This window comes from Ceratotherium simum, chromosome 4, assembly GCF_057802395.1.
Source record: "Ceratotherium simum simum isolate JZ-2026a chromosome 4, ASM5780239v1, whole genome shotgun sequence".
Taxonomy (NCBI): Eukaryota; Metazoa; Chordata; class Mammalia; order Perissodactyla; family Rhinocerotidae; genus Ceratotherium; species Ceratotherium simum.
Window position 1 is genome coordinate 72,623,948 of NC_141903.1, and position 23,542 is coordinate 72,647,489.

Sequence of the window (23,542 nt, forward strand, 5' to 3'; positions counted from 1 at the left end):
CAGGTTTCTGTGAGGAATTAGAGTTTATAGAGAGACACCGGTGTTACTCCAACCGAGTGCAATCCTTCAGTCAACCCACCTGAAAGTGTAAAGGTACACTTTAAGGTAAATTTGATTTAAATGCCTATTAACAGCTGGGTGTGCACTGAAAGAGGAAGATGGTGTAATTTGGGTTTTCTAGCTTTCAAGTATGACTCTCCGACCCTACTAGATGTATCGTGACCAAATTGATACCCTTTAATATATTCCTTTTCTCTTTTAGCTAGCTAATGTGGATTCTGTTATCTGCAACTAAGAACCCTAGTAATATAACATCTGTAGAGGAGAAAGAGGTAAAGGAATAAGATTAATGTTGGACATTAACCTATAATTAAATACTAGCTAAAATGTGTATAGGTAGTAGAAATACATATAGTTGCCCTAGTGCTATTCTTCATTACTACATTTATTTCCTTATTTAGATTTGAAGCGCCTCAAAGACAAGGACATCATCTTCTCATTAAGTATTTAAGAACATGGGCTCTGCCACCAGACTGCCTGATATGAATCTTGGCTTCATCATTTTCTAGCTGTGTGACCTTAGGCAAGATACTTAACTTCTCTGTGCCTCAGTTTCTTCATTGGTAAAATTGAGGATAAAATCTGCATTTTCTTATAACTATTCAGATTCAATGTGATAATAACCAAGAAGGCCTTATCATAGTCTCTGCAATGTGGTAAGACTTAAAGACTAGCTGTCATTCTTACCACATTATATCCCTGTAGAACTTGTTTATAATGACAGTGACAGACAGCCAATGTGAACAAAGGAGTGGAAGAGTGGATGGAAATAACCTCTGTTAAAATTAATAAAGGAAATTTCAACTAAAATGGGAGTCAGGAAGGCCTTGTAGAGGGAACGCTCATGCCCTACCACTAATCATCAATTACCCCAAACAAGAAGATGTCAATTACAATGTCAGTTAAATACAGCATCAGTGATAGACCCCAACAGGAAGAGACGTACCTGGCACTTCCAAACAGGAAGTACAACTGCTTTACTACTCCAGTAGAAGGAAGGAAGACTTCCTTCCTGCCCAGCAGCAAGCCCAGCCAATAGAAAACATCGCAGCTCAACCAATGAGAAGCTGCTGTCACTTGAACTTTTACCTTCCTCCAATGAACTTTCATTTTTTCCTTGCTGATGACTTCCTTTCCTTGTCCCACCCTCCTTACTATAAAAGCCTTCCATGTTGAGTAACCCCTTGGAGCATCTCTCTGCTTGCCAGATGAGATGCTGCCTGATTCATGAATCATTTAATAAAAACAATTGGATCTTCAAATTTACTCAGTTGAGTTTTGTTTTTATAACACCTCCAATCCTGTAGTATTTTAGTAGCTGATGAAACATACTCTTCTCACCCTCTGAACTTTGGGTTTTCTCACATTTCAGACTGTCAACTTGCTTTAGCATCCCCCAGCCTTCTTACACAACTCACTCTAACCATACTGATTTCCAGCTCCATTTATCTATCCTCTTTCCCAAATCTCCTCTATATTTGATTTCACATGGAAATCCTCACAGGCAGAGTGTTTATGCAGGTCTCCATGGTGACAATCCATTCTCTGGTCTCCACGGTGACACTTGCAAACACTTATAACCTCTCAAATTCATTTTGTTTGTTTATTTGAAATGTCTACTGATTTGATTTATCAGCCTAAGCCATGTATAACAACACAAATCTACGTCTTTCCAGGAATAAAATGAAAGTAGAGAGAATGAAGTGAAACAATATTTAGGGCATGTTTCATATGGGATTAATCCTCTAAAAAATGTATGAGGAAACCAAAACCAAAATTTTTATTTCATCCCTTAAATATATAAGGAATGCATGATTAGTGCTTAAACTTATTCACAAATTGTCTTTAATGGTAGAACAGCTAGAATCTCAGTAAAAACAAAGATGTGTGGGACAAACATCACTGAGCCTGTAATCAGAAAATCGGAAATCTAGACCCAATCTTAGGATGGCCAACCATTCCAGGACTGGGGGGTTTCCTGGCACATGAGACTTTTAGTGCTAAAATCAGGACAGCCCTGGGCGTCCTAATTTTCTTTATATTATTGAGGGGCTGGAGGAAATCATTGCTGTGGTTCCTTCCAGATTGCATGTTTTGTGATTCTACAAAGCAGAGCTGGGTGTTTTCCCTAGATGCACCCAAGTTCACTGTGAGGATAGCATATCACGCTTCATTTCCCAATTATAAATGCATATCGGAAGCAAATGTGCATTCCTTTTAGAGCTTAGTGTGCTTAGATGTGATAGAGAGTCAAGCAACTGGTCCAGTCATGAACTCTAGCCAACTGACTTAAATCACGCATTCTCCCTCGGGTTGTTCACCAAAATTTTCACCAAATAAGGAAAATCTGTTTGGGGGAGTGAGTAAGAGTGAGTTACACTTATTTTTCAAACTCACTGTGTCATTTAGGGCACACCATCTTGCCATTGCAAGACACCTCTAACCAACAGTAAGAAACTCACTGGTGTGCAGACTTTTGCACTCTCCTAATTCTGCCTGAGAAATGAGAATGGATGTTAAAAGATGCCAGGTATTTCTTTGCTTCACGACAAGAGAAAAAACAACATACCAAAAATATAAGGAATTATTCAGAACAAATCTCATTTTTTATTTTCACATAACTGGAAGGTTCACCACGTTATTCAGGAGTGTGGAAGATTGGTGAGCTGGGCAGAGATGTTTCGAACAGAGGCAACATACTGGTATTTCCATTTCAGTTCACAGCACTTGTGTGTCCCTCGTAACAACTTCCATGTGAAGAAAAGTAATTGCTTTTGTAGAAAGAATACAGACAAGATTCTTCTTATCCTCCAAAATGCACATTTACCGTGTTAGGTGAGGCTCCTTTCTTCATAGATAATTCTTTTGCAACTTGGTGACTGACGTGGAACATGGCTCACTAGCACAGTTTCATCATCGATAAACTTGGGTGTATACTACAGGTTTATCTATCTGTGTGTCTATCTTTATCTGTCTATCTTGAAGACTATTATTCATAAAACAACAATTCTATAGAGAAAGATGAAAGGAAAAAAGACCCCTTAATTATAAGGATCTTTCTTAGAAATCCTTTGGACTTATCCATTTTGTTTATTCCAATTCTATTGTCTCTAAAACTTTTTTAAAAACTAATTTTACTGGTTTTTATTCATTATTATAAAATTAATCTGTTGCTTATGCTCTTTTGTGGCAGGATGGAATCTGCTGTCACCTTCAATTTCTTTATTCCTCCCCATTCTTGCCCTTGAAGGGGAGGGGTGTCTTCTAGAACATGCATACACTGAAGCTATGTTATGAGAAGTGATCAGTATTAGCAAAGAGAGTATTTTTTGCCTTATATAGATGCTGTACCTATACAAGGATTTAAGAATCTATCTTTGTTTTCTTGGGCTAGAGACAGGGATAGGTCTTGCTAGCCTTGATCACAAGAGGCAGCAAAGATACCCTGAGGACAGGGCAAGAATGCAAAGGGAAAAAGAACTGTCCAGTGTAAATCCCTGGTCAATTTTGTATAATCTGAAAGGCAACCTCCATGGGAATAATAAATGAATATTTGAACCATCTTCTGAATGCTTTGCACGTTTGTGATCACCTATCAATAAATTTGGGTTCATTCTTGTGATGGATTATACCTTACAAATATGGGAGGAAGTGACTTTGCTGAATTATACTACAGGAACTTGCTACACCAAATGAAATAAGCCAGAAATACTGTACCACCACAGACAAATTATGAGTGGACCCAGTCTGAGCTGTCAGCGTACTTGGCATATCCTCTCATGAAGAGGAATGTCAAGGGGACAGATGTGATCAAGCACTGAAATTTGCTGAGTGGGGCTGTAAGATAAGAGAACGGATAATGTCTCAGTAGAAATCTGGAACTACCCTTTAATGTGAAGGCTTATCAGTATGATTCCACAAAAGATTTCTTACAGAAGATGTTGGACGAATGGGGACTATGGACCCTTGTGTTGTCCAATACAGAATTGAAAGAAGGTTGAATTAGTCCTTGGCAGAATGGAAAGTATACAAGTGGAATGCTGGAATTGGTGGGAGGGCTGTAACCATCAAATCTGGCTTCCTACCTCCAGCACACACATGCCAGGACCCTGTTCAAGAAGTAGGAAAGTAATGAAACTTGTGCTCCAGAGCAGCAGGTCCCAGCTAGCACAAGCTGATGACATTTGCGGAGGCTGTAGATCAGGTGACAGAGGAAGATTTTGAACTGTTGATTGAACACATTTAGGAAATTCTCTAGGAAAGGACTGTCTTAAAGAGCAGAAAACATAGGAAGATTGTGGTGAGATCAGAGGGTCCCATCCTCCCCTTGGTCCATAGGACAAAAGCTGAGAAGAGTGCACATTGGATTGTCCGTTGGCTCCAAGCCGAGTCTATGACAGAGATGTGATTGCCAAGGGCATGCACTAAGCACTGGCCAGCAAAGAATATGAGAGACCTTTCAGTTTTGTTTAGTTAAATTGGTTCAGAAGATTCAAGAAAGGCTCAAATCTGGCTAGCAGAAGCCATAAATGGCCAGGATCTGCTGGCCTGACTAGGGTGTCAATAGGCTTTAGAATTCCATGAATTCTGAAGGGAGCCATAACAGTCAGACGTTGCGTTCAGCTGGCAGAAACAAAGATTCCCTCCCTCCTGCAAAATTCAGTGGCTGTATCATTCAGGGTGCAGTCAGAAAACAGACACCAGTCTACTTATCTCAAAAAGAGAGTATTTTATACAGGATTTTGTTTACACAGATGATGAAAGAGCTGAGAAGCCAAATAGGATTTAGTGGGGAAATCTGCTGCTTAGAAACCGGAGAAAGCCCCTATCACTGCCACATGGAGAGATGAGGGGAGGAGATGGTGACACTGGGTCCCAGGAGCCGGGACCACTTGACAGAAGATGGGGGTTTCTCTGTAGAGAGAAGGTTGTCTGGTGCGAGTCAGGCACTCGTCCATTGCCAGAGTCTTTCCTGAAGCAGAGAGAAAGGAGGAGAAACATTCTGGCTTTTCCCACCCTCTTGCCCTCCAGTCTTCAACCAGTGCCTCCCATTAGCTGACTCTCTCTAGAAAGCAGAAGGCAAGGGAGCCTGGGAAATGTCATTCCCTGAAATACAGAGCAGAATTAAAAAGGGAAGGAGTGAGTCCAAGAGAAAATAGAAATATTACCTGCACCATGGTTTAAACAAAACCATGAAGAGTTTGCTTTTCTTCTCACATAAAGGAAGTTGGAAGTAAGCTGTCCAATGCTGGGATGGTGCCTCCAAGATATTAGCAGGAAGCCAAGCTTCTTCTTTCACTCTACCATTCTTAGTGTGTAGCTTTCATTGTTAACATCATTTTATGGCCCCAAATGACTCCTGTTGCTCCAGTTATCACATTCACCTTTCAAGCAGGAAACGGGATAGTTGGACAAGACATAAAGAGTTTTCCAGTAATCTCGCCCCAGACTGCCACTTACATCTAATTAGCTATTCCTGTCGATGAACTAGGCTTAAAAAATGTTTTTCAGCTGGGCGAATTTCCCTAGCATTCTGCCTTTAAGGAAAGGGAAGGTCGGATATTGGGCAAACCACAGGCAATCTGTCACAGAAAAACAAAGACTGGCATTTAAGGATGAGCAAAATCCAGAATAGGGTGGCCAGACAGCATCTCAGACACAAGCTCGCTTCTCATGATACAGAGAAATGCAGGACAGAGGAAGGAGGATGGGAGTACTAGGTTAGGAGTGAAGGTTACTATTTTACATAGCTCTGTTCAAATTTGAGTAGAAAGAAAACATTGAACATTGAGTATAGTTTTGATCAACTGCAGGAAAGGTTGGGTTCTCTTTCGGGTAATAGAATACCTTTCCAGATATTTGAGTACATAAAAGAAATATCACCATTCATTCATTCTTTCATACATTTATTCATTCACTTATTGTTTCAGCAAATACTTGGCAGGCGCTGCACTAAATGCCGGGGTCACAGAGGTGAAGAGACAGAGTGACGCCTGCTCTAATCAAGCTTACAGTAGCCCAGAGCTCACAAATGAAAAACCTGTGAGCCGCATATATGATTTATTGCTCTACAGAGTGTTAACTAATACAGCATTTTAAAAAATACATACTAATTGACAGCTGTTATGAGTTAAGATGTGTCACCCCTGCAAAGCATATGTTGAAGTCCAAACCCGCAATACCTTAGAATGTGACCTTATTTGGAAAGAGGGTGGTTGCAGATGTAATCAGTTAAGATGAGGTCAACTGGTGGGAGGGGCCCTTAATTCAATATGACTGGTATCCTCACAAGAAGAAAAGAAGAGACACAGACACAGGAAGGGAGAATATTACGTGATGATGGAGCTCAGATTGGAGTGATGCAGCAGTAAGCCAGGGACTGGCAAGGATTGTTGCCCACCACCAGAAGCTAAGAAGAGGCAAGCAAGGATTCCACCCAGAGCCTCAGAGGAAGCACGGCCCTGTTGACATCTTGATTTTGGACTGCTAGCCTATAGAACTGTGAGAATTAATTTCTATTTTTTAAGTCACTCAGTTTGTGGCATTTTGTTATGACAGCCCTAGGGAACTAATATAACTAATACTAACAAAGCAAAACAAAAGAGGACTTTTTACATAAGGATTCAGATTTCCAGTTTCTCCTGGAAGAGAGCAGATCTGGCAACACTGGACCCAAACCTTACAAGACAACAATGGTGGAGCTGAGTAACCACTAATTCTCCAGTTATATCAATTGACTGGCTGACTTTTCTGTGGCTCTTACAGGCATTTGTATTTTTGCTCCACTGTCTCCAGCTTTATTTTCTACTTCTGCCACAGCCTTACCCAATGGACTTGACCACTGAATTCTGTGTTGTCAAAGGGCAACAAAGTCTTTACCTAAATCTCAGTGGAGATTTCTCTGCCCATCCTATTTAATGTTGCTACACTCACACTCTATTCTCTGCTTTATTTTTCTCCATAGCACTCTATCTACCTACCTATCATCTATCTAATCTATCTGTCTGTCTATCTAGCTATCTATCTATCTATCTATCTATCTATCTATCTATCTATCTGTCTGTCTGTCTGTCTTAGCTTCTTTACTTTTTATCGTCTGTCTTCTCCCACTAGAATATAAGTTCCCCAAGGGCATGTATTTGTCTGTTTTGTTCATGGTGGTAGCCCTAATGCCTAGAGCAGTGCCTTGCCTATGGATAAAAAAATCTGTGGGATGCAAAAGCTGGAATAAATGCAATAAATGCACTAATTCAACCCCCACTCTTTTTTAAACCCTCACGGAAACTAACCAGGCTGAGAGAAGGGACAAGATATGGCAACGGTCATACAACCAATTAGTAGCTGAGTGAGTGAGGATCAGGACCCAGGTTTTCTACCGCACAGTCCAATGATTGTAGTTTGGTTCCAGGCTGCCTCCCTGCTCACATAGCACATAGTGTTTGGATCTTTAGTACAGAAATATCAAAATAGTAATAGAGAAATGATCGCTTTTATGTATTCCATCTAATTATTTATCTGCTAAATGCTTTCAGAACAAAACTAAAAAAAATCTTAGTTTATGTTCCTGATGTCTGAAAAGGTGACAGGAGACTTACTGCCTCTTTCATGATTATTCATACTAAAGATTTAATTGTTACAGTCTAGTAAATGCTTTTTTTGATTTCAGCTTTAGAAGAGAATGCAATTAATTTCTTGATAGCTATATTCTGTGCCTCTTGTTAATAAGGCAGTAAAAAAAAAACAAAACTACATTCCCACCCAAAAGATTTGAAATATAATGCTAGAAAGTCAAATGATGGTTTTTCATTAATTAATCCATCCAACCTTTATAGAAAAGTTCAGTCTAGTTGTTGAAAAGAGAATACCAAGTCAAGCATGTGTTTACCACTGTATGTCAGTCATTCTTTCATTCAGCAAAAATGTAATGAGGTCCTACTGCATGCCAGATCTCTCCAATGACTAAAACTAGATAAGGCACCTATCCTGTAGAGCTTACGTTCTAATGCTGTATTTTCCAAAGTTGCCTAATGACAGGAGCCTCCTTGGGGGTAGGAAGCATTTGTAAAACTTGCAGATTCCTAATCTCCATCCTAGACCTACAGAATCAGAATCCCAGGGAAAGAACTGAGAATCAGGTGTTCAGCAAGCATTCAAGCTTATTTTTTCAGGCAGTTTCAGAAACAGTTTTAATGAGAGATAGTGAAATTAATCAAGTATTTACACTAATACATGTGTAATTTACAAAGTAAGTGCTATGGAAAACCGTATACAGCAATTGTTTTTGACTATTCAATATGTATTTATTGAGCACCTAATGTGTGCCAAACACTGCTTTAGGTGCTAAGGATACAGCAGTAAACAAAACAGATAAGATCCCTGGCCTTACGGAGCCTGCATTTTAGTGACGGAAACAGACAAGGAGCACATACTCACATGAGATAGTTTCATGTGGTAGTAAGTGCCATTCCCTTTTGGGAAGCCTTTCTGTGCCAGGTTACCAGGCTATGGGGGAAAGGAAGAGAAGGACAAGAGGTTGGACGTAAAGTGGTAGGCCTGCCACTCTGTGGGCCAAGCCTCAGGGGATGGAGGAGAAGTATTCAGAGAAGTCTGGGCTGATTTCAGAAGAGAAGTCTTGGTCTGTCCTCTAGGCTCATTATGGAAAGAACAGGCTTCTCGGAGAAGCCCAGAGGTTAGCACTATCCACTATATCCAACAAGGCACTGGAGGAGAGTAAAATTGGCTGAGAAAAGTGCTTAAAAGATTGTATGGAATGTCCTTTCTATTCCATTGATTCTCCATGGTTTTCTTCTGGAGTGTAGGGGATCTAGAAGTTTCTACAGGTCTGGGAGTGAGGGGGTGGCATGTGGAAATAGCTGAAGGTATCAGCTGGTAAACTCAACAGACAGGAGGGGTTGCTGTGGAAGGGGCAGTATGGTTCCGTAACTGAGAGCCACAGCATGGATTACCCAAGCCAGGGGTCTCCTGGAAATCATAGCCAGGCGTCAAAGCATAAGTAGCACCACCAAACACAGAGATGAGGGACAAATAGGCAAGAGGTAACCATGGGGCCTCAACCATGATGGGCTAACTTGACTCAATACATAAGTTACAGAATCTTCAGAGGCAGACCCAGTGAGGGCCCAGAGAAGAGAATGCCATAAAGTTTAGACTCCATACCACCTCCTACTCCAGGAGGATATACTAACCATCCTTACAAGGTGCTATCTTGGAAAAGAGGAGAGAGAGCCTGTTTTAGGTTGGAAAAGTTTTTTTTCTAATTACGAAGTCATCAAACATATACAAGAATAGAATAGCGTAATGAACCCCCACATATCTATCACTTATATTACAGATTTTTGTCACTCTTGTTTCATCTATAACCCAATCCTCTTTTCTGAAAAAAATATTTTACAGCAAATCCCAGACAGCATGTCATTTCACTTCTCCGGACTTAGAGTAGGCATGTCAAGAAATACAGACAATTTCTAACATTACCACAATGATATTCTCATGCCTTACGCAATTAACAATCATTTCATGGATTATCTAATATGCAGTCCCTTGTAAATGTCTTTGATTGTCTCAAATTGCCATTTTCAGTTGGCTTCTTTGAATCAGGATTTAATCAAGGGTGACACGCTGCATTTTGGTTGTTATGTCTCTTAAGTATCTCTTAATCTAGAGCAGTCCCCCTGAAATCATCCAGAGTAGGAATTTAAGAAAAAAATAAGATCAGTTGGAAAAAATAAATCAAGTTACCTATTTTGTTCATGTGAGTCTGAGGGTGTACATTTTGACCCCACTACGACACTAAGAAGCATTAATAGTCACGGAGAATCTCATCCAACTGGAAGGTAACTTCAGGAAATCTTCCTGGGTAAGGTATATTTATTGAAAAGCAGCTAGAATCTACTGGAGCAAAGTCTCTTATTCAGGAAATATCTGTGTGCACTATTTCCAAAGGCCATTGGGTGTACGTGCCCCTCAATTTCTTACTTGCCATCCTGTAAATCCCCCAAGACTCATTATCAGAAGCACCTACTCTGACTCACAGACTATTAAGGCTTATTGAGAAATAACTTGGACTTCCCAGAAGACTAATTTACGTCAGCAAGCAAAAGGATAATCACAGCCGTAAATCTTAAACTATCCATGAGTACAGCTGGTTTGAAAAAAAAAAAAAAAATTCAGTAGCATTTTGTTACTTTCAACCAAAGAGGACTTTGGTTTTTTTTTTCTTTTTTAATAATCCACAATATCTTAAAAGCCATCCAACATTATTGCTGTTCTCTTCCTGCTACTGTGCAGGGTAACATGATGTAAATTATGGCTGAAGGACCAAAGTTCATCGTCAGCTTCCCTTTGTTCTGTTTTATAGGTTGTTGGGAAACCAGAGAATAAATATTCTGAAGGAAAACAACAGAATTCAGACAGTGGTACAAATAAGTATAGAGAAAAGGCTCACAAGAAAAAGCATTAACAGTCTTCATTTGTGTAAATTCTCACTTTTAGAAATTGAATTCATTCCCTCTTACTGGTTTATTGGTTAATTGCTACAAAAATGCCTTTGAGAATGACTCCTAAAAATGGTAATTAAAACAATCTCCTGAAATGCAGACTCTCCCTGTAGCCAACCCAGCTCATTCCTCTTCATGTTCACATTAATATTTCTCTGGCCAGTGTCTGTCTAAAGATGGATTATTTATAGCAGAAACACCAGAGCTCAAAGCATCCTGCTTACCTTTTGTTGTCAAGGCAACAATTTAGATTTTTCCCCTTCTGAGGAAAGGTCAGATTTCTGATGATATGAGTCACAGAGCTCAGGGGGATTTTTAAAATTGAGATAGCACTTTATCGAAGACAAATTAAAAACCAAGGCTTTATAAACACCCAGACCATGTAAAATTGGATTTAAACCACCAGGTGACTTATAATAATGAACCCTGACGGCTCCCTGGTTGTGCTTTGAGGAATTGTGGAGCAATCACCTTTCCACCACTTGTGGGGATCTCGTCCGAGGATGGCAGCCCTCTTGGATACTCACTGCATCTGTCATTTGCCAACCATAATTGCTATTTCTTATATGCATGAGGTGTGAAAGAGCTTCTTTAAAATATTTTTTATTTAAATTTCATATTTAGAAACTTCTAAAACTACAATGGAGAAGGATATTTTGCAATTGACTTTGAAGGGGAATTTTAGACTGAAAATAATAATAGCACTTACCTGTGGCCTGATCCTATTTTAAGTACATCTATTAACTAACTTAATTCTCAAAACAACACTCTAAGGTAGAAAATATTATCTTCTCAAATCCTTTTTTACAAACAAAGAGGGCGAGACACGGACTGAGTTAGCGACTTAGCCCAGGTCACGAGATACAGGCGGAATTTGATCCCGACAGATTGGTTAATAAGTCTACACTCTTAATGGCCCGGCCAGGTTTCCTTTCTGCGAGCTCGTGTCTCTAATTGAGATGTAGCAAGGCCCTAAGGTGACATTCTTCTCAGGAAGGATGGAGGGGGAACTGTGCTACTTCTGCTTTCCTTGGACCCTCCAACTCCCAAGACCCCCCCTCCATAATAGCTACCCTCACTCCCACCTCCACGCTGCACTACCCAATAAAGACATCTATGGGCCTTTGAGTGAATTTCTCTTTTCCAAGCTGCATTCTCCCAATCACATATCAGGGGAAGAAGAGAGCTGAATGAAGTTCCAGACACTCATCTTCTGGTCTCCCCAAAATTCAACTTGATGTCTCAAATTTTAAAGTGTGGTGAATTCAGTATGCTTTGATTCCAAGTCATGGCAACCAGCAACCTACTTGATTTTTATTAATAGCTACCAGTTATTAAGCACATACTACATGCCAGGGACTCTAAATGAATTATCTTTACAACATCCCTGTGAGAGGTTGTGAATCCAATTCAAAGGGACTGAGGGTCAGGGCAGCAAGGAAGTTGCCCACCCGAAGTCACACTGAGAAAGGGCAGAGTCAGGATTAGAACTCATGTCAGCCTTGCTCCTAAATCTATTCTCCTTTCACAGCATCATTTTCTCCTTATTTAACAAATACTAAATCAAAGATATAAATAGTTCAGCACCTCAATTCAACCTGTTCAAAGAGAGCTCTAAAAACAAAGTTTTGAAAATTTAGGTGCATAATGCTAGGACTTTGTGAAACGGATGGCTCCTTTGAAACGACTGAAGACCTAGCTCATTCTTGACAATGAACTTTGTGTCAGAGGCTTACAGAGGACAAGCTGAGGAGTTCAGAGCATCTTCCAGAGCAATCTCCACATGAGGAAACTAACTACAGACCCCTCCTTCCTCCCTAAAGTCAAAAGCAGCCACCGTTTTCTGCAGCATCTTTGGTGTCTAATATTCAAAGAGAGATCAAGAGCACGAAGGAGTTTTAACTAAAACTATTCTTTTGGTTCTCTCCATACAGCTACACAATGGGGGTTCATTCCAATTTATAAAAGATTGTTTAGATCCTAGGAACATCTGACTCATATGTGTTTGAGATCTGTGTAACCACAGAAAAGATTCGACTGGATGCACCAATTTTGTATATCAAAGACAAAATTGTGATAAAGTGGTGGATTATTACACAGACTTGGATGAGCCACAGCAGAAGTCACATTGCCCCATCAAGCACAGCACCTATAATTAGCGAAAGCCTGATGTAACAAAGCAGGGACGAATGAGCATTTATCTAGCCTATGTGCTCTACTTCTCCCAGCCTCTCCTCCCTGCCCTTGATGTGGCCGGCTCCTTCTCATCCTCAGTTCTCAGCTCTGATATCCCCTTGTACTAGGTTGAGCATTCAGGCTCATGCAGGGACATCTTGCTATTCTCTCTCCCCAACTCTGTACCCCCCCACCTTCAGGGCCCTGTCATAATTTGCAATTATGTGTTTATTTGTTTACTTGTTTATGCTCTGCCTACTCAGTAATTTGCATGCTTGTGTGAGCGCAGGGGACGTATTCACTCTAACAGCAACATTGAAGAGTTTGGCCCCTGGCCAAGAACTGTGTGTGATTTTTCAGGCTCACCATAGGCATTTACAAAGGCTCTACCTGGCAGGCCTGATGGAGAAGAGCTGCCCTCCCCACATCAGACTTGGTGCACAGCTGTGCATTGCAGTCTCTGAAGGGAGATGCATTCAAGGACTCAGGCCGCCTGGCCGGTCACGCCCTTACATGTATCTGTATTCCCAGCCAGGTGATCTCCCTCTAGAGGCCTCTTTCTCCGGGCTTTTAAGTAGAGGCCTTCTCAGGAGCCTCGGCCAGGACCTCCTAAGGAGGGGAGGGGGAGAGAAAACTTGAAGACGTTCTTCTCCACTCCACTCAGTGCTCAGTACTTTTTCACTTCTAGCTCTTTCCCCTCCACTCTCACCTCCCTCCCACCCCTGGCCCGCAGGAGTCTTTGGACCAAGATTCTCTTCATAGTGAGAGAACTCCCCATGTCTGTGCTGATTCATCGAACCCTCACTGGTGTCATTCCATGGGGGAAATGGAACGGCGGGGCTTTCTCCAGCGTAACCTCTGCTTATGCTATCACGTGAGTGATTAAAGGCTTGACTCTTTCATTTTGACTTGTCTTAATCACCTACTCTAACAACTGGCGGCTCAGCTTAGCTCTTGACAAACATAGTAGGTGCTCAGTAAATATTAAACAAAAGCTTGAATGGGTGAATGAGAGAGTGAATGAATGAATAATCTCTCCAGGGTTTATGTTAAGTACTTCGGTCATTCTGTAAACATTTACTGAAACCCTGCTATGAGCCTGGCACTGTTCTAGGCTTGTGGGATCCACACAATTATTTCCTGCCATCAAAGAGCTTACATTATACGCATTCTATCATTATCCCAGTTAATCCTTACAGAAACCCTTTCAGGTAAAAATTGAACATTGTAAAGGTTAATAATTTGCTAAAGGTCATAAAACTTATAAGTAGCAGAACAAGAATTGAAAAGTCTCTTCTTTCTCTGGGGCCATGGTCTCATCATCCCAAACCAGCAGGGCAGAGTCTAGCTTCTCTTGACCCAGAATCCACAGTTACTACAAGATCAGGGAAATCCTGGCCTATCCTTTTTCAGGCATTCAGAAGGCTGGTGGAAGGAGCCCCAGAGAGCCCCTGAGGTGCCCTGTTGATGAAGCACCTTCTAGCAGCTTCCACTCCGCTAGTGGCCACAGGACTGGTAAGACCTGTGCGTCCAGGATCCTCTGCTCCTGCCCCTTCAGAAGGCTCAGCTGAGTCCCCTTAGCCAAAGAAATCTGAAAGTGGCACCTTCAGCTGTGGCCCACGGAGGCAGGGCGAGGAAATGGGAGACAAAAGGACTGAGAACCTGTGGTAATTCTGCACTTTTCCTTTGTCAGCAGAGTTCTAAAGAAGGCCTCTTGGCTAAAGACTGAGCAGGAATGGAAAAGGATTTAAGAATACTCTGTTTCCTTGGTTCTGTTACTTTTATTGCTCATGATACCATATCTAAAAACTCTGCCAAATGATGCTCAGGTTTCTTATTTATTCTTTTAGATTGGGTAATTTCATGGCAAATACAAACCTGAAAATCAGAAGTAAATGTTTTCCTTAAGAATTTGTTTAAAGTTTGACAGTTTTTCAGAAAGTTAAACATACACTTACCATATGATCCAGCAATTCTACCACTTGGAATTTACGCAAGAGAAATGAAAACATATGTCCACACAAAGACTTATATGCAAATATTCACTGCAGAGATACCATAGTCAAAAACTTGACACAACCCAAATGTCCATCAGCTGGTAAATGGATAAACAAAATGTGGTATATCCACAGAATGGAATACTATCCCGCTATAAAAAAGAACAAAATACTGATACATGCAACAACATGGACAAACCTCCAAAACAGTATGCCAAGTGAAAGAGCTAGACACAAAGGACTACATGAAATTTCTAGAACAGGCAAAACTACAGAGACAGAAAGCAGATCAGCCATTGCCTGGGCTGGAGGTGGGAGCAGGGGCTGACTACAAGTGGCAAGAGGGAAGTTTTGAGGTGATGGGACAGTTCAAAAACCTTTGTGGTGATAGTTGCACAACTGCATACATTTACCAAAACTCGTCACTTAAAATGAATGAGTTTTATGGGTAAATTATACCTCAATAAAGCTCTTAAAAGCCAGAAGAAAAAGAAAATGTTTAGGCAGCAGTCTTCCTTTAAGATAAAAAAAAAAAAACATATTAGATTAAAGAAAAAGAATTATCTTAAACACAAACTATATTCTTGGGATCTGATTTAAATTTAAAATCTGCTCCTGGAGAAATTAATACTTTCTCAAACACAGCTATCATCTGACATTTCAAGCTGGTCTCTGTGTGGGTTGAAATATGCAAGCACATCCGTGTTACCCTCTTCTCCAAGTTCTCTGGAGGACTTTTTGACAGGATTGGAGGATAAACTGCCACCATGCACGCGAAATGAGAAAAGAGACAATAACTGTGTTGAACTGCAAGTGCTGGTGAAGCCCTTTTAGAGAAGCTGATAGTGCCAGACGGAGTGGGGGAGAGGAGGGAAAGTGATGGGCTGGGGGCTGGTAGCACCGTTTTAATCTCCTCCCTACAACTGGCCTGACGAGAGGGCTATGGACAAAAGCAGCAGAGCACGTGTCATGGGTCCTGCATTTGAACGATAGTCAACTGGCCCTCAAAGAAATCAGACTCTGGTCAAGGTGGCATTCTAATAAAAGCAGACAGCTGCCTCCTCCTGCATGTCAGCCTCCCTGCAGCCTCGAGACTCACTCTCCTCTCTCTGTGGGAAAGCCTGCTAGAGGCATATTGTCTGGCAAGATGAGGGGTTTTTTTTCCTACTTTTTAAAAAACCAGCTTGAAGCTCATTAATGTTAGGAATGTGAGTGACTCTGTCTTGTGAAATATGAAAAGTGGGGTGCAGGGCGGGGGAAGAAAAGACACATGTTCTGGAAGGGTTGGCAAAGGTGGGACGAAAGCTGGGTGTAGGGGAGGGCTTGAGCCCTGTCATCTGGTTGCCACGCTTGGGGCTTCTATTCCCTCAAGTGAGACTATCGGAAGGAGTCCACGTTTTTCAATAGAGCAGCACGACATTAAGCGGATGGTTCCTGAACATCGGCACTCCAGACTGCGGGGTCTCTGCAGGTGGGTTTTATGCCGTGCTCTTTGGTTGCTGGAGTACAAATCCCACATGCATTGTGGAGCAGCAGCAGGCTTCAAGGATAGCAAAGAGGATTATGTGAGTGGGGAAGTGCTTTTCTCCCCCTTTCTTCTTTTTTCTTTTTTTTTTAATGGAAGCATTCAGCTTCTCAGAGAGATGGAACCATGTCTTCACAGCCAGAGTGAAAAGGAAGGTTTGAGGCAAAGTTCTAATAATTCAGGCCAAAGAGGATTTGTGCTGGCCACCCCTCTTCACTTCCATCTCACATAGAAGAATATATTGTGAATAAGTATTTTTGAGACAAAAAATAGAAAAATGGGCAAAGAATATAAGCAGGCAACTCACAGATAAGGATATATAAATTACAGTTAATATATGAGAAGGCTCAGCACCCCTGGTAACTAGGGAAATGCAAACCAAAGCAACAACGAGATACCAGTTTTCACACTTCAGACTGACAAAAATTAAAAGGTATGGTAGCACCTGGAAGGCAGGAGCAGGCCTTCAATATATGGCTTGTGGGCACATAAATTACAACAGCCTTTTGGTAAGAAAACAAAGAACTAACTTTTAAAGTTGAAAGAAAAAACACCCCCAAATCTCCCTCATAGTAACTTACCCTGCAGAAATGAAAAATACCAGCATGACAGGTGGCAGAAAAACTGGAAATAACCCAAACCATCAATCAAGGAGGGATGAAGAATTACGGGGTATCTATATTATAAAGTGTCATGTAGATATTAAAAGCAATGAGTTGGAGCCATATTTATTAATCCGGAAAAAATTTCCAGGGCCTGTTGAGTGTGTAAAAGTTTCTAAGTAGTGTATGTAGTAGATCTAATATTTAGTAAAAAAAAAAAATATAAACTCCCAATCCTTCACCCCACAAAAAAACTATATGAGTAAATAAGTTTGGATAAATGGATAGATAGATATATAGATGGATATACATCACTAGGTAGTGTTGACTACCTCAAGAAAGGGGAAGAGTAGGAAAAATATTAACTTTTTCTTTATACATCTTAGGGTTGTTCACTTGTAACAACAAACATGCATTATTTTTTAATTGAAACAAAAAATCTCTTTAATGTTTAATTTACATAAATTAAAGAATTTAATTAAAATTAAAGAAAGAAATTCTTATAATTAAATTTCTTTAATTAAAAAAAATACTGCAGTGAATTCAGCCCTGTGCTGAGTTAGAATCATATTTCTGCCATCAATCAGCTTAAAACCTAGTCCAAATAACATGAATGAAGAGAAAACAACCAGAGAAAAGTACATGACAGTATAAGTCAAGATATTCTGTCCCTTTGGAGGCTAAACAGCAATGTGGGCCCAGGGCAGAGAGTGGAATTATGTGTTGTTTTTCTTGGTGGGGGCAGGAACAGAGTCAGGGATTTGAAGTACAGAATTTGTGTTATGGGTACTGTGGGAAAGAAAAGGTTAGATACACATGCTGAGATTATTAGATCAATCTTGCTAATTATGTTTTTCCAAATCTTGCAAATGCTGACTGATGGTTTTGTCTTAAAAAATTCCTGAAAGGGGTGTATTAATATTTCCTACCCTGATGATGGATTTGTTCACTTCTTTTTGAACATTATTTAAACTGGGTGGTGGATACTGGGGCCAGTTCATTGTTTGTTGATCTTTACCCCTTATACATTTTAAAAAATTTAGGTATTCATTTGATATGCATAGAAACAAAACAAATTTTCTTGTGGCAAATTTTTAAATTTTTATGGCTATTGTAAATTCAGTATTTTTACATCTTCCTGGTGAATTAAACCTATTATGATTATGTAATTACTGTTTTTATTCCTAGTAATGCTTTTTGCCTTGAAATAAATTTTGTCAGATATTGAAGTTGTTACTCAAGTGTTCTTTTTTTTTTTTAAAGATTTTTTTTATTTATTTATTTTTTTCCCCCAAAGCCCCAGTAGATAGTCGTATGTTATAGCTGCACATCCTTCTAGTTGCTGTATGTGGGACTCAGCCTCAGGATGGACGGAGAAGTGGTGCCTCAGTGTGCGCCCGGGATCCGAACCCGGGCCGCCAGCATCGGAGCGCGCGCACTTAACCACCAAGCCACGGGGCCCTCAAGTGTTCTTTTGATTGGTATTTAACTGGTATGATAAGTTTCTGCCTTGTCATACTCATCTTTTAGGTTTGTCTCTGGTTAACTGTTTATAAATAAGATTTTTTAAAAATTTATACTTCTTATCCTTGTCTTTTAAGTGAAGAGTTTAGTCCATGTACATTTATTGTGTTCACTGACATATTTAAGTTTGTTTTCTACCATATCATTTTGTACTGTTTATTTGCCCCTGGTCTTTACATTCAATTACATCTTTCCCTGTCTGGTGTCTCTGGTGTCTGACCTATACTTTTTATCTGAATCTAGCCTCTCTGCCTAAATTTTCAGATTGACCCCTCAGTCAGACACTCTAGCTCACTTTTTTAGTTATGACTTTGTTAACTTTCTTTTTATTTACACTTGCTACCACACTCTGCAGCCCACTCTACCCACTTCCACGTTGCCCTGGGACCAGGTCAGATCCAGTACCCGGGGCCACTGCTTCTCTGGGAGGAGCTGTTAGGCACATCTTGTCATCTGGGCCCTAGCTTTTGGATTCATCTTCATTTCTGCTTTTGCAGTCAACAAATTGACCATTGTTCCTTTAAAAACCTCTCTCTCTTCCATCCTCTATTTCCATAAGCACTATCACAACCCAAGTTTAGGTTCTTAGTGCTTCATAATTATACATTTAACAGCTACTATAGTATTTTTCTCCCCATGTCCCTACAATCATGTTTATGCTCTATCAGAGGGATCTGGTCACGTCATTATTGCACTCAGAAACTTCCAATGGCTCTCCAAAAAAGTTAAATCTGTCCTCAGTGTAGCATTCCAAAGCATTCTAATCTACTATTTCAGCTTTATCTAATTATTCTCTAATTGATTTGCTAGCATTGGTCCTATCCCCCACCTAGACTGTAAGCTTCCTCATCATAGGGAATTCTATCTTGTGCATTTTTTTTTTATTTGCCTTGTTTTACCACCTTGATGTCTTGCTGACCCAAATCTTGACTATACCTCAAGATGTTATTAGACTGTGAGTTCCCTGAGGATTGACACTGATGTCTTCATTGTAGCTTATCACTACACAGGTGACAGGAACATAGTAGCTACTCAGAAAAGATTTACTTACACTCTACCATATTGGTTGTTATACTGTGGAAAACGGCGCTGTCATTGCCGTAGGAAATATTTATACACTTAGTCCCAATATTTACTTGTAACAATACCTGGTGGGTTTCTTAATTCAGAACTTTGTGAAGGTACTTGTGGCAGATGAAATTTGTTGTCATTTCAACAGCTTATCTTCCCTTCTCTCACATTAACAGAACCCCAGTTTTGCCTAGATATTAGAGGTGTGGCATGTAAGGAAGGTGGCTCAGCACCAGGGGACAAATCATGATTAGTCTGGACCAGAAATTGTAATCCCATTCTCCTCACTGGTAATCAGTTTTATACTTAGGCATATGACTTTGTTCTGACCAATGAGATGACAGGGTTGCTGAAAGATTCTTAGAAAAATTTCTAAGAAAAAGAGACACACAAGGAGAAATTGGCCTTTCTGTTTTGGAATGTAATTGCGTGTAGAAGTGATGCCTAAAACTGAGGTCACCATCCCGTGACTGAAAGGGGACAAGCTTGACAATAAAAGTCAATATGCTGAGGATGGGAGCAGAAAAGTGAGAATTGTCTGGATTATTGATGACATCCGTCCGGCAACCAGCTACATCCAGATCCGGTTGTTTCTGCCACATATAGACAAGTATTCTTCTACCTACTGCCCTAACACAAAGTAGTTTAGAATGTGTAAGCAATCACTATAGATTGAAACTATTTGTAAACACATTATTATACAGTTAACAAAGTAATTATATAAAGAAAACATCATATCTATAAATGTTCATTTTGATAATAATTTCACCCAATTCTTCCACACTAAGGAGTTGGTTAAAAAGGTTTAGCGGGGGTGGTTAAGAGCACTGTTTCTGGTTTGATTCTGTTTGTTTGCTGTTCTTCGCTCTCCTTGCCAGTATGTCCTAATATTAGGAGTCTTACTACTGTTTGCAGAAAAAGATAAATCTCAGCCCCAACTCATGTGATTATTTGCATTTCATTTTAAATTCTGGATATTTTCTAAGTATGGATAAGAATGAGTCCTCAAAACATCATGAAAACTACCCAGCACAAGTCACTGTCACCCTTGTATTGTTCTGCTACAAGGGAGTTCAGTTTCGTCGAAGAAAACCTGAGGCTACTTCCTTATTTTCTTGGCAATGGTTCAGCTTCTGTGTGTTGGCCTTGCTATCCTTGGACTGCCCCTGATCCTGCCCTGATCTCTACCTCTGTGCCATGAGTGATGAGCAGAAGTCCAGACACTGCCGAAAAGGAAGAGAAGTCATGTTTTATATTTGGACTCTTCTTGGTTAATTTCAATGGATTTCCTCATTGCAAAGAAACATGGACTCTGCTACTTCCTGTATAACATCATTAAACCTCCTCCCTGCCGTGTTTCAGATCCAAAGTCTCATAGCATGCACAGCACGAGGCTTGGGGTTGGTAAGGGTACATACTGGTTTACAATTTCCAAGGGACTGAGCTACATTTGAGGGTTTATTTTTGCAGCTTGCCCAACTTCCAACCAGGGAGTTGTAATTTAGTTAGTGAGGAAATTGTGCCCACTTCCCCTTCTTCTCTCTCATGTGAAGAGGCAAGTTGGGGGTAGAATTAGATTGTAGGACTAAGGAAAACTTTACTTCATACCAAGGAGGGTGGGGTACCTCCTCCAGGCTGAAGAGGAGAAAAAATAAATAAAAGTTCAACCTTGAAAAGAAGTGAAAATGGTATAAAAATATAAAAAGGTATATAAAAATGGTAATTTCAAAGTAAAACTAAATCAGAGTTAGGTATTTTTACATATAGGAGTGTGTGACTTCTTGAATGGCAACTATTTTCTCTGTGGTTTTTAAAAATAAATCAGTTTTATAAACCAGTTTTCATCCACTAATTTTAGGAAGAATATTTTGGCACATAGAAAATAAAATTATCTGTAGCTTTTATCTGTAACTTTACTTTATTGATCTTTTAAAGCATATCTTGACTTTTTTTTTTTTTTTTTTGGTAAAAATAGGGCTATCTGTGTGTGACATACAAATTAAAAAAAAAATATTTTCCCCTTTCCCAAATGAGTTGGCCTGTCGTTTTGGACTCTAACCTGTGTCATTCCACTTCATTGAAATGCTTGGGAGTGTCTCTATTGCTACACGTCCATAATTAATCATTTCCTTTTTGGTTGATTTGGCATGGGGCCTCTCATTAGCCTGAAATCTAGTCACCTCTTTTCGGCTCATATTCTGTAGTTTTATGTACTTTCCTACGCATTCTCCATTGAAGTTTATATTCATCATTCATTGGTTCATTATGCGCTGACACTGGGATGGAAGAGAATGTAATTGGCTGGTGGGAGTCTTGAGCAAGAGGGAACAGTGAACATATTTATTTCCAAGGACAGAAAACCAGAACACACAAGAAAAACCTCTCCAAAGATTCAAGTAACCAGGGGGAGAGCTTTCCTACATGAGCAAAAAGGTTCTGTGACAATGTTCCCTGAGGGGGCTAAGATACAAGACAGAGTAGAGAGAGACTGTTGTGGCTGCTGATTTGAGTTGGGTGCAAATCAGGTTTTATATTCCATAGATTTTTTAGAAAAAAATGCTTTTATTATGGAAAATAAAAAACATATACAAAATTACAGAGAATAATATAATGACCCAAATTAAACAATTATCATTTTCCAGGGATTTCTTTATTTTTTTCTTTTAAACTGGGCTTCCCTACAGCTTCTCCTGGCTGAACTTTTAGAGAGTCAGGACCTCTCTCAAACAAGAGTAAGTGGCAGCTTTGAAGCTCTCTTCCCAGAATGCTTTTTTAAAAAGTGAGTTATTGGGCCGGCCCTGTGGCTTAGCGGTTAAGTGCACATGCTCTGCTACGGGCGGCCTGGGTTCGGATCCCGGGTGCGCACCGATGCACTGCTTCTTCAGCCATGCTGAGGCCATGTCCCACATACAGCAACTAGAAGGATGTGCAACTATGAAGTACAACTATCTACTGGGGCCTTGCGGGGGAAAAAAATAAAAATAAAAAATAAAAAGTGAATTATTTTATTCAAACATTACATACATAAAGAAAAGTGGACAAATCAAATATATAGCTGAATTATTTTTCATAAACTGGGCATGCCTGCGTAACCAACACCCAGGTCAAGAAACAGAATATTACAGCATCCCAGAACCCCCGATGCCTCCTTCGAGTTACTAGCCACTCTGGAGGTGAGTATTACATGAACTCTGTCCCAATATGTTAGTTTTGCCTGTTTTAAAACTTTATGCAAATGACTGAATTGTATAGTATGTACTATTTTGTGTCTGGTTTCTTAGTCTTAACATTGTGAGGTTCATGCACTTTGTTTTGTGTAGTTTTAATTTATTCATCTTCCTTGAATATAGTGTTCCGTTGTATGAATACACCACAATTTATTTATCCATTCTACTGTTGGTAGACATTTGGGTTGTTTTCAATTTGGGGTTCTTAAAAATGCTGCTTGTATGAATATTCCTATGCACATTTCCTATGTAAGGATTCGGGTACATACCTAGGAATGGAATTACTGTGTCACGGGTTTTGCATATAATCAGTTTAAATGAATATTGCCAAACAGTTTTCAACTTGGTTATTTCTATTTACATTCCCACCTGCAATTGTACCACATCCTCACCAGGATTTGGTATTGTCAGTCTTTTTAATTTTAGTCATTCTGGTGAATGTGCATAGATATCACACTGCAATTTTAATTTGCATATCTCTGATGACTAACAAGGTTGAGTACCTTTCCATGTTTCCATTCTCTCTTTTGTATAGTGTCTCTTTGAATCTCTTACCCATTTTTCTATTGGTTTGTGTATCTTTTTCTTATTGAATTCTGGGAGTGATATTCTTGATAAAGATGAGTCTTTTGTCAGAGATTTGTATTGCAAGTGTTTTCTTTTGAGTAGCTTACCTTTGCACTATCTTAATGGTGTTCTTTGATGAATAGAGGTGTTTTTGTTTTTTAATATCTGGTTCTTTTTGTATCCTATTTAATAAATTTTTGTTTGCCCCAAAATAAGCTCCCATGTTTTCCTCTAAAAGTTTTATTGTTTTTCACTTTATATTTAGATCTACAATTCA